At 38.2% G+C, this 12,127-nt stretch overlaps 1 pseudogene; it reads right to left on the bottom strand.

Moving 5' to 3' along the window:
- Positions 1-1,097: 1,097 nt before the first annotated feature.
- LOC113910814 lies at positions 1,098-2,151 on the bottom strand (annotated as a pseudogene).
- Positions 2,152-12,127: the final 9,976 nt, after the last annotated feature.

Genomic DNA, 12,127 nt, shown 5'->3' with positions numbered 1-12,127 from the left:
TTATTTTTAAGATTTTATTTTATTTATTTGAGAGAGAGAGCAAAGTGGGAGTAGTGTTCTGAGGGAGAAGCAGACTCCCCGCTGAGCAGGGAGCCTGATGTGGAGCTTGATTCCAAGACCTTGGGATCATGACCTGAGCCAAAGGCAGGTGCTTAACTGACTGAGCCATCCACGAGCCCCAAATATCCCTTTTCTCTTAAAAGTAGATTCCTAAAGATTGAGATGGTAGTCTTTTCAGTAATGGCCAGAGGCAAAGAATCTGGGAGAACATGCTTCCAACAAAACAAGACAAAGAAGGATATTCAGAGTAAAGCACTGTCTCCCTTTTTCTTTCTTTCTTTCTTTCTTCTTTCTTTCTTCTTTCTTTCTTTCTTTCTTTCTTTCTTTCTTTCTTTCTTTCTTTCTTTCTTTCTTTCTTCTTTCTTTCTCTTTCTTTCTTTCTTCTTTCTTTCTTTCTTCTTCTTTCTTCCTTTCTTCCTTCCTTCCTTCCTTCCTTCCTTCCTTCCTTCCTTCCTTCTTCCTTCCTTCCTTCCTTCCTCCTTCTTTCCTTCTTCTTTCTTTTCTTTCTTTCTTTCTTTCTTTTCTTTCTTTCTTTTCTTTCTTTCTTTCTTTCTTTCTTTCTTTCTTTCTTTCTTTTCTTTCTTCTTTCTTTCTTTCTTTCTTCTTCTTTCTTTCTTTCTTTCTTTCTTTCTTTCTTTCTTTGTATCTTTCTAGAAGTTCATCATCTCTAGACTTAAGGAGTGTGGATGCAGACTACCACCAGGCCAGGGTTTTGAGTCTCTTGGGGGTAGACACAGCTATGGCAAACACAAGGAAATGGTGAGAGGGGAGGGGACACATAATAGGTTTTTACCTTGGCCAGGATGGTGGAAAAGTGATGATCATTGGGGGTTGGAAATGAGGAGCAGCAGGAAGAAAGCTGTCTTGGATGGGGTCTGGGCAGGCCCAGAGGGGCAGCCCCCTTCCCCTGGGGCTCTTGTTGAGAGGGAAGGTAAATGAGGCCCTCCTCTCCTTGCTGAGGACTTGGCTCTTGGCTCAGTCTCCTTCTGCCCCACCCTCATCCATGAAAGAGATAGATCCTTGCCCCCTGGCTCCTTTTAAGAACCCAGAGGCTTTTCCCCACTGAACCTCTGGAAGAAGCTTTTGCTGAATCCAACTGGTAAGAGCTGATGATCATGGCACATGAGGGAGGGGCAGCCTTGAAGATCCTTGTCCTGGGAAGGAGGCCTGGTGAGTCCCCTAGACCGCCCTCAGCTGGATCCTCTGCAGTGGCAGCAGTCAGGTGGAGTGGGTGAGTGGGGGTTCACTCTCACAGCCTCCAGAGCTCTCAGTGTGACCTGGCCTTGAGTCTCCACCCTGGGAAAGGGTAGTAGAGTGAGCATGGCTGCCTCCATCCCTGAGATGCCACTGCCCGTGGGTGCCTGGTCCTTTGGCCTGAGCCCGCTCAGTTAGCTCTTCACCAGCTCATAGTTGGACCAACACAGCAGAAAAGGGCACATCCTGGAGGGCAGTGGGGTCCCAGCCCAGCCACACTGATCACCAGCTGCCCTGGGCCACAGCAGCCCAGACAGGGGCACCAGCCATGGTGTGACACGTGTGGAGCCTGCAGCTTTGCCCACACTAGCTCCAGGGCGTGCACCACAATCACGGTGCCCATGCAGGCTAGTGCCCCTGCCACCATGTGTATGAAGAGGTCAAAAGTCAGGGCTCGACCAAAAAGGAAGGCCTTGGGCTGGGTTGGTTGTAGTCAGGGAAGCACAAGGCAGTGGCCAGCATCGTCACAACCGGGTGGCTGGGAGGCTGCCCCCACAGGGTCCTGGTGCCCTCATTTCTCATCATCTTCACAAGGGCAGCCACAGTGCCAGAGAAGGGAGCGGGTCCTGAAACCAGGTGGTACAGCGGGCACCGTTTGGGCACAGGTAAGGGGCTCTGGGACACCACTGCAGTACAAGAGGTTCTTCCATTTGGCTTAGCAGGGGCTCCAGAGTCTGCAAGGCAGCATCAGCTTACTGGCCACCAAGGGGTGCTGAGACTGCAAGCGTACCTTCACCACACCCAGAGTTGTCATGAAGAGGGAGGTGACCACAACCCTGATGCCTGAGGCCACCATCCATTGGAGGGGCTAATTTCCCCAGGGTCCTGGTCAAGCATCTTATAGCTTCAATGCTGGCTCTAGCCTGGTGCTTGTGCGGCAAGGTGCCCATGGTGGCTCCTCGGCCAGTGCACGGTCTGCATGCCCTCTGCTCTTTTTTGATACTCATTGTATTTTGGATATTTGTTATCTCTGAAATAAGAATTTATCTGGGGCTTGCAACCATCAGAAAACATAATATCAGATGGAGAGGTCTAACTAACAAATTGATTGGTATTAATTATGACATCTATGCAAGTAGTCCAAATGGGAAATTCCCGTATCAGTGTAGTTCTATTGAGTCAGATTCCAGAGTCAAGCTTGCCTCACCTACTTCCAGAAATTTCCTAGAGACTGAGATATACCTTGGGATCTCTCCTTCTTTGCAAATCTTTACCTCTCCCAACATCTTCCAAATAATCTTTCATTCTGCTTTCCAGAAAAAAAATGAAGCTATCATTCTCTACTCACCACTACAAAACTACAAAGCTACCAAAATCTTACCCACGATGGGGCACCTGGGTGGCTCAGATGGTTAAGTGTCTGCCTTCGGCTTGGGTCATGATCCCAGGGTCCTGGGATTGAGTCCCGCATCAGGCTCCCCGCCCTGCTTCTCCCTCTGCCTCTCTCTCTCTCTCTCTCTCTCTCTCTCTCTGACTTTCATGAATAAATGAATAAAATTAAAAAAAATCTTACCCACCATTACATGTTTTACTTTTATACATACAGTACTTTTTTCTCCTATATAATCTTTCTAGTGTGCTTTAGACATAGTTCCTCCAGATCCCTACCAAATATCAATGCCCTCTCAACTGAATCTTTTCCACTAATATGTCCTTTTGTTGCTGAAACATTAAATCTCATTTCCCCTTAACAGCCAAACTTTTAAAAAACTCTTCTAATTTTTTTTTTCTTATTTCACTTGCTTCTCAATCTATGGAAGATTTCTTCTTCTTCTGCTACTCCTGAAGTAGTTCTCTCTAAGGTTAGCAAGCCTCTCTATGTTGCTAAATCCAAAGTACTGATTTCAAAATTGGCCTAACTTCTCAGTGATTTACACAATGTATTCCATTGTGATGTGCTTTATTCCTACTTGTCTGGTAATTCTTTGCCAACCAATCTTGGTAGTTCATTTTCCTCTAACTTGTAATTAAATATTAAAAACAAAAGTCTGCTAAGGCTCTCCTTGGTCCATATTCTCCATAGCCAAACTTAATCAAACCTTGGTTTCAGTAACCATCTATATTTTAAAGACTTCCAACTTTTTACATGCTAGTTCAGAACTCTGTTCTGAACTCTAATAGAGATTTAATTCTTAATTCTGCATCTTTACTTGGATTCTTCATTTTTCCTTTAGTTCCCATTTACAAATCATCACCCAGTAGTGCATATTTTATTTTCCCACATCACTGCTATGATGGTGCAAGTACGGACAGACACAATTAATTATTTGTAATGTAATAAATGCTTAACTAATTTCACTGCATCCATTTATATTCTGTCTTATCAGTTATCACCAGAATAGTCTCTAAAAATCTCAAATTGATTTTACTCTCTATTGTACAATTAAAACCTTTCAGAAACTGTCATTGCTCTTTGGATAAAAAATAAGTATCTTAAATAAGCCAGTGTTTCAAGCATATTCTCCATGACATGCCTGGACTCTGCACTTGTACGAGTTGTAGACTCTGCCCAGATAATTCTTCCTTCAACCTCCTCACTTCACTTATTTTAGCTCAAGCCTACTTCCTTATATAATTGTTTTCCTAACCTCTTAATGTAGTCAGATTCACTTTTAATATTTTTCAATTAATCAAGACATTTATTTATTTTTCTAATTTTATTGATGTATAATTATCAAATAAAATTGTATGTATTTAAGGTATATAATAACATGATGATTTGATATACATATACATTACAAAATGATTACCATAATCAAGCTAATTAACACATCCATCACCTCACATAGTTGACATTTTTTGTGTGTGGTTAAGAACATTTATGATCTACTCTCTTAGCAAATTTCAAGTATACAGTATTATTAACTAAGTCACCATGCTCTTCATTAGATCTTCAGATCTTATTTATCTTACTGAAAGTTTGTACCTTTTGACCAACATCTCCCTATTTTCCCCACCTCCCAGCTCCTAGCTCTACTCTCTGCTTATGTGAGTTTGACTTTAGATTCCACATGTAAGTGAGATTATACAATATTTTGCTTTCTGTGTTTGGTTTATTTCATTTAGCGTAATGTCCTCGAGGTTCATCCATGTTGTTGCAAATAGCAGGATTTACTTTTTTTTGTATGGCTGAATAATTTTCCATTATATATGTATATAACATATTTTCTTTATCCATTCATCTGTTGATGGACATGTAGGTAGTTTCCATGTCTTGGCTACTGTGAAAAATATTGGCTGCAATGAACATGGATGTACATATATCTCTTCAAGAGATTAATTTTATATCTTTTGATATATACCAGAAATGGGATTGATGGATCATGTGGTAGTTTTTTTTAATTTTCATTTTTTAATTTTTAATTTTTTGAGGAAACCCCATTTTCCATAATGGCTGTACAAATTTATATTCCTAACACAGTGTACAAGAGTTCCCCTTTCTCCACACCCTCACTGGCACTTGTTATCTCTTGTCTTTTTGATAATAGCCAACCTAACAAATGTGAGATACTATCTCCCAGTTTTGATTTGCATTTCCCTGATGGTTAGTGATGTTGAGCATCTTTTCATATACCTATTGGCCATCTGTAAGTCTTTTTTGGAAAAATGTCTAATATTTTTTCTTAAAATCATGTTCGATTTCTCCTGTTATCTACATTTGTAAGTATACTTTTTCTCATATCTGTGAAAACTTGCATTTCTGCACCCCTGCATCCTCACTAGTGTGTTTTAAAAATTTTATTGAGGTATAGTTGATATACAAAATTGTATACATTTGATGTATATATCTTGATAACTTTGGATATATGCATACATCCTAATACCATTACCACAATCAAGATATCAATATATCTATCACCTTTCCTTAATGTCCTTTTGTGTATGTGTTTTTGGGTATATTTGTTTGTTGAAAAAAATCACTTAGCATGAGATCTGTATTCTTCATGTATTTTAAAGTGCACAATATGTTACTATTAAATACAGGTACTCTGTTGTACAGCAGATCACGAGAACTTACAATACATTAAACATCAATACGACAAAACCCAGGAATTCTCTTCTTAGCTATATACTCCACAGAGTTAAAAACTGGTGTGCAAATAAAAACTTGTTCATGAATGGCTGTCAAAGCACTATTCATAATAACTGAAAGGTGGAAATAACCCACATGTCATCAACTGCTAAATGGGTAAATAAAATGTGGTACATCCATGCAATATGAAGTTATTTCAGTCATTAAAATAAATGAAATATGGATAAATGGTGCAAATTGGATCAACATTGAAGGTATGCTGAGTGATAAAAGCCAGAATAGATAAATTCATAGAGATAAAAAGCAGATTAATATCAGGGGCTTGGGGGAAAAGGATTGGGAGTGACTGCTGAATAGGAATGGAGTTCCCTTGTGATGAAAATATTCTGGAACTAGATAGTGGTGCTACTTTCCCACCATAATGAATATATTAAATGCCATGGAACTATACACTTTAAAATGGTAAAATTGTTAAATTTTTATATGTATTTTAATTATATATATACAAACACACACTAATTTATATAGGGGATACACACACACATCCATACACACACACTAATTTATGTAGGGGTAAAAGAAACATTAATTCTGTATTCAGTTTTTTCTGAATTTTAATCCCAACTCTATAACGTAAAACCATAGGTCCATGAGCAGGCCAGTTATATTTTAGAATCATAAATTAATTGACTATATCATAGAGGGTTGTTCAATTACCAGATATTTATTGAATCAGAGGCTGAACTCTAGAATCTAGGGTAAAATGGAGCAAAATCAACATTGACCCTTCATTCTTATGGAGCTTACAGTCGAGGAAAAAATGAGTCAAATTACTACCGACATAAAGATATTATAAGAATTTAGTTAATATGTGTTATTGTTTGAATTAGACATATTGAAAATACTCAGTGAAAATAATAAATACAAAATTATTATTATTAAATTTTTAATTTTCATACCAAAACCTATTCTATCCCACAGAGTGGATATGTTATTGCAGCCATCTTGCAAATGTATATAGTGAGTCACAGGGATTGACACCCTGACGTTTATGGCCCATTCAATGGAAGCCATCAACATCTCTGAAATTTTTAATGTATATTCAGGCAGGTGTAAAAGCACATTCACACATGTACAGTACACACACATACACACACACACACAGAATAATATTGCTGAAAATACTCAGAATTCCTTTTTATCATGCCTGAAAATAGCTTATTCTAGTACATATTTTCAACCAACTCACTTTTCCTGCATTTATTTTCTGTATTTAATTTAAAGGAGTCCATAATGACCTTTATGAACTTTAGAACAATCTGAAATCTTTATGTTCTTTTCAAACATAATATCAAATCCCATGTCTTGGTGTCTTGGTGGATACTCTGAAACCACAATTCCATATACAGTATTTGGATTAAATCTCTTGCCGGTATCTGGCTACTTCAGATTCTAACCATGTAGAGTCCCTTGGTGGTAAGTCTTTTGTCTTGGAATCACAAAGAGAAACAAATTCAAACCAATCTTATATTTAAACACACTATTACATAACAGACACTCCATAAAAGCAATAAACATTTGAATTCTAAAAGTAGAATGATTTATTTTTGGCAAATGGCAGAGCTTCATGAGCTCAAACATTATTCTTACGCTTGCACCTTATTTTAGCATAGTAGAATGAACTTGCACTGCTGGCAGAACAGGAGCTCCAGAATCATTCCAATTAGATAACTATAAATTCTGACAATGCAATAATCACCAATCCCTTTCTTTTGTGTGATGCTGGCACAATTTAAGTATTTGAGCAGTCATCTGTTAAGTGATCCAGCTCCATGAACTTAGGCTTTCCAAGACACTTCTGACATCCGCTAATGTGCTCACTTGAGTAATGTTTTCTGTTGCACAGACGTTTATTTAGCTTTTAGTGTTTTCAGATGGTTCCCATATAAAGATGCTTTCAAGTCAAGATTTTACGAACAAATATTATTACTATCAATATAACAAATAAACCAGTTCTTTCTTCTGTTAATCTTTAAAATCTCAAAAAAAATCACAATATATAATTTGTGCTGGACCATGGTTATATGAGATCTAAGGACATTAATGGTGATATATCATGAATATATCATGTTGAACATTTTTCTCATAGTTGTCAGTGTTTTTTCTCTAACTTGTACTCCTAATTTTGGGGCATAGAAACCCCTTTTAATTTGGAGAAATACCCCACTCTCACTGCAAACACACAATTCTATAGAGGTGGAAAATCTTGCTTATCCTGAGCACAGGTGATTGATAGCATTTCTAAGCACTTTACATGTATTCATTTATCTCATGGCATTTGTATTGGATAGGCACTATTATTATTCACACTTTACTGGGAATAATAAGGTCCAGAAAAATTAAGTAACTTTCCAAAAGTCACATCGTTAATAAGTATCAGAGATGAGATTCAAATAAAAGAATCTGTTTCGTGAGTTCAGTCTCTTCCTATGCTTCAAGCCAAGCTAGTTGTTTAGTCTGCTTGGGCTGCTCTAGTAAATTACTATAGACTGAGTGAATTAAATAACAAACTTATTTCTTTCAGTTCTGGAAACTGTGAAGTCCGAAGTTAAGATGCCAGCAGATTTGGTTCTTGAGAATTCTCTTCTGAGTTTGTACATAGCCATCTTCTTGTATCCCTACATGGTGGACACACACAGAGAGAAGCAAGCTCTCTCCTGTCTCTTCCTATGTGGGCACTAATCCTATCATGTGGTTTCTACCCTCATGACCTAATTACCTCCCAAAGGCCCCATATCCAAATACCATCACATGGGGGAATGCAGGTTTAACATATGAATTTTGGGGAGATACAAACACGAAGCCCATAACGCTAGTCAATGTCTTTTATAGTATTTCATATTAGGGCTCAACTTGGGAAGGTCTGAATCTAGGGTCTGCCAGGAGGCCATATTTTCCACCTGTGGAGAAAGGTGGCCTGAAAAAAATTTGCAGCCAATATGGAAAAAGAAAGCATGCTGAGAAAAAGAGTACTGATAGCATTGAAGAATTGTTATGGTTGCTCTGTAGACCACTTACATGCTAGCATTTTTCTGTGCTTTGGGTGATTGGTAAGTTTCCTTTCTGGCAATCAAAATAGGTTTTCTAATGCACTCATCTAAAACAATGTTTTAATAGTAGCAAGTAGACTTGTTGGCCATTAAAAAAGATGCAAAGGTGTTTGGAGATAAGGTCAGAGAGGCAACAGGAATAGGGGGCAGGTGTCTCAGGACTTTGTAGACCATTGTGTAACTTTCACTTATAGTCACAGTGAAATTGGGAGCCATTTCAGAATTTTGAGAAGAGAAGTGGCATGATCTGTGTTTTAGAAGAATCACTTAGAGTCCTAAGTTATATATCAGAATAAAGGAAAGAGGAAGGGGAGACCAATTGGAGGCCTTTGCAATGAATCAGATGAGAGGTGTTGTGCGTGGCCTAGGGTAGTTACAGTGGAGAGAATGACATATAAGGTGGAACCAGGGGGTTTCTTCATGGCTTTAGAAGTAGGGTGTAAGGGGTGCCTGGGTGGCCTCAGTCGGTTAAGCATCTGCCTTGGGCTCAGGTTATGATTCCAGGGTCCTGGGATCGAGTCCCGCGTTAGGCTCCCTGCTAAGCAGGGAGCCTGCTTCTCCCTCTGCCTGCTGTTCCCCCTGCTTGTGCTCTCTCCCCCGCCCCTGACAAATAAATAAATAAAATATAAAAAAAGAAAGTAGGGTGTAAGAGAAACTGACAATCTAGGATGACCCCCCCAAAGGTTTTAGTTTGAGCACCCAAAATTTTGGAGTCACCAGCGAGTGAAATGGAGAAGAGTGTATAAATTTTTAGAGGGAAGATCAGGATTTAAGAGTACATGAGCAGAAGGGGTGGTCAAAAGTATTAAACACTATACAGTTAATCTGTAAAATAAAGGCTGAAAAATACCAGATTGATTTGATTATTAATGTTGAATTTGTGAGAGCTGATGCACTGCAATGGTATTTTGGATACCAGATTATAAAATCAGAAATAACAAATGATAGGTAAGGATATGGAAATAGTGATGAAAGCCATCATTTTCAAGAAATATAGTTCTCAAGAAATGGAGATAAAATTCCAGGTAGAGAAGGACAGAGGATTGGGGAGGATACTTAAGCATAATTTTATAGAAATGGAAAAAACAATTTTTACATATTTCAAAATACACTTCATTATACCATATTTACATTTCTTATATGTGTGCAATGCATATGGCTATAATTTAATGGAGAAATATAAAATATTTCCATGATTTTCAGAATATTTATCTCGGGATGAGTTAAATCAGGAGCAATTTTCAGTGAACATGACTTTTTCACCTTAACAAATTATGAAGGAAGTATACTTTCTTGGGTACTCTCCAATATGATTAAACTAATGAAATGTAATATCTGTGAGAACATCTACTTTCCTCCACCTATTACTTTGTGTTTCCTGAAACTTTGGCCCTCCTCAAAGGTGTTTGCAATCAGCTGGTGACAGACTGTTTTTAAAAATTAATAACAGTCTATTAGTGACACAGTCCTTTGTCTTAGTTATATGTTGTATTACCTCACTTTCATTCAGGTGATCATTTTTCCCAAATGATGTAAGAATAATTCATGCTAACTCTTTCTTAAAGTTCCTTGTGGTGAATGTGACATTTAAAACTCACTATTGTTATTTTTAAAGCAGGAACATTAAAGCTGTTACTGTTTCCCCTGTGCCGTAGAGATTGATGGCTGAACAAAACCGCTGTTTTCTCCTTCTTCCAGAGGGAAAGATTCTCGGTTTTTTAGATGGGCACACAACTGCTCAAAGTCTTTTATTTCCCAAACGTCTTTGTTCCAAGTGATTGACATGTGACTAATTTGGGGCCAATGGCATGAATAGAAATGCAGGCATACCTTGATTTATTGAGCTTTGCAGTTATTGTGTTTTTTACAAATTGAAGGCTTATGGCAACCCTGCATTGACCGAGTCCATTGTCACCATTCTTCCAATAGCATTTGCTCACTTTGTGTCTCTGTATCTCATTTTGGTAATTCTCACAGTATTTCAAACTTGTTTCATTATTATTATATCTGTTAGGGTGATCTGTGACGGTGATCTTTGATATTACTGTTGTAATTGTTTTGGGGCACCATGAACTACACCCATATATGACAGCAAATGTAATTGATAAATGTGTGTGTCCTGACTGCTACACCAACCAGCCATTCCCCTATCTCTCCTTCTTTCCTCGGGTCTCCCTATTGCCTAAGACAAACAATATTAAAATTAAAAATTAAAATAAAAAAACCCTATGATGGCCTCTAAATGTTCAGGTAAAAGAATCACACATCTCTCACTTTAAATCAAAAAGTATGTCAGAGGGGGAGACGAACCATGAGAGATGATGGACTCTGAAAAACAAACTGAGGGTTCTAGAGGGGAGGGGGGTAGGGGGATGGGTTAGCCTGGTGATGGGTATTGAGGAGGGCACGTTCTGCATGGAGCACTGGGTGTTATGAACAAACAATGAATCATGGAACACTGCACCAAAAACTAATGATGTAATATATGGTGATTAACATAACAATAAAAAAATTAAAAAAAAATCAAAAGCTAGAAATGATTAAGCTTAGTGAGGAAAGCATGTCTAAAGTTGAGAGAAGCAGAAAGCTAGATACCTCTTGCACAAAAAAGTTAGCCAAGTTGTGAATGCAAAGGCAAGTTCTTGAAAAAAATCAAAAGTGCTACTCCAGTGAACACACAAATAATAAGAAAGAAAAAGAGCCTAATTGCTGATACGGAGAAAGATTGAGTGATCTGGATAAAAGATCAAATCAGCCACAACATTCCCTGAAGCCAAAGCCTAATCCTGAATAAGGCTCTAACTCCCTTCAATTCTGTGAAGGCTGAGAGAAGTGAAGAAGCTGCAGAAGTAAAGTTTGAAGCTAGCAGAGGTTAGTTCATGAAGCTTAAGGAAAGAAGTCATCTCCACAACATAAAAGTACAAGGTGAAGCAGCAAGTGCTGATGTAGAAGCTGCAGCAAGTTACTCAGAAGATCTAGCTAAGGTAATTCATTATAAATACTAAACAGATTTTACAAATCTGTTATACTAAACAACAGATTTTCAATATAGACCAAGCAGCCTTCTAGTGGAAGAAGATGCCATCTGGGACTTTCCTAGCTGAGAGGAGAAGTCAATGCCTGACTTCAAAACCTCAAAGGACAGTTTGACGCCTGGTAGGGGCTAATGCAGCTGATGACTTTAAAGCCAGTGCTCATTTACCATTCTGAAAATCAAAGGGCCCTTAAGAATTATATGAACTTTACTTCCCTGAGCTCTATAAATGGAACAACAAAGCCTGGAAGACAACACTCAGTCTACAGCATGGTTTACTAAATATTTTAAGCCCACCATTGAGAACTACTGCTCAGAAAAGAAAGATTCCTTCCAAAATATTACCACTCATTGACAATGTATCTGGTCACCAAGGGCTCTGATGCAGATGTGCAATGAAATTAATGTTATTTTCATGCCTACTAATGCAATATCCATTCTGCAGCCCATGAATCAAGGACTCATTTCAACTTTTAAGTCTTATTATTTAAGAAATACTTTTCGTAAAGCTGTAGCTGCCATAGTGATTCCTCTGATGGATTTGGGCAAAGTACATTGAGAACCTTCAGGAAAGGACTCACTATTCTAGGTGCCATTAAAAATACTTGTGATTCATTAGAAGAGTTCAAAATATCA

Source organism: Zalophus californianus, chromosome 4, assembly GCF_009762305.2.
Source record: "Zalophus californianus isolate mZalCal1 chromosome 4, mZalCal1.pri.v2, whole genome shotgun sequence".
Lineage (NCBI taxonomy): Eukaryota > Metazoa > Chordata > Mammalia > Carnivora > Otariidae > Zalophus > Zalophus californianus.
The sequence above is the reverse complement of the archived record's forward strand: the minus strand, read 5'-3'. Positions and strand labels throughout refer to the sequence as shown.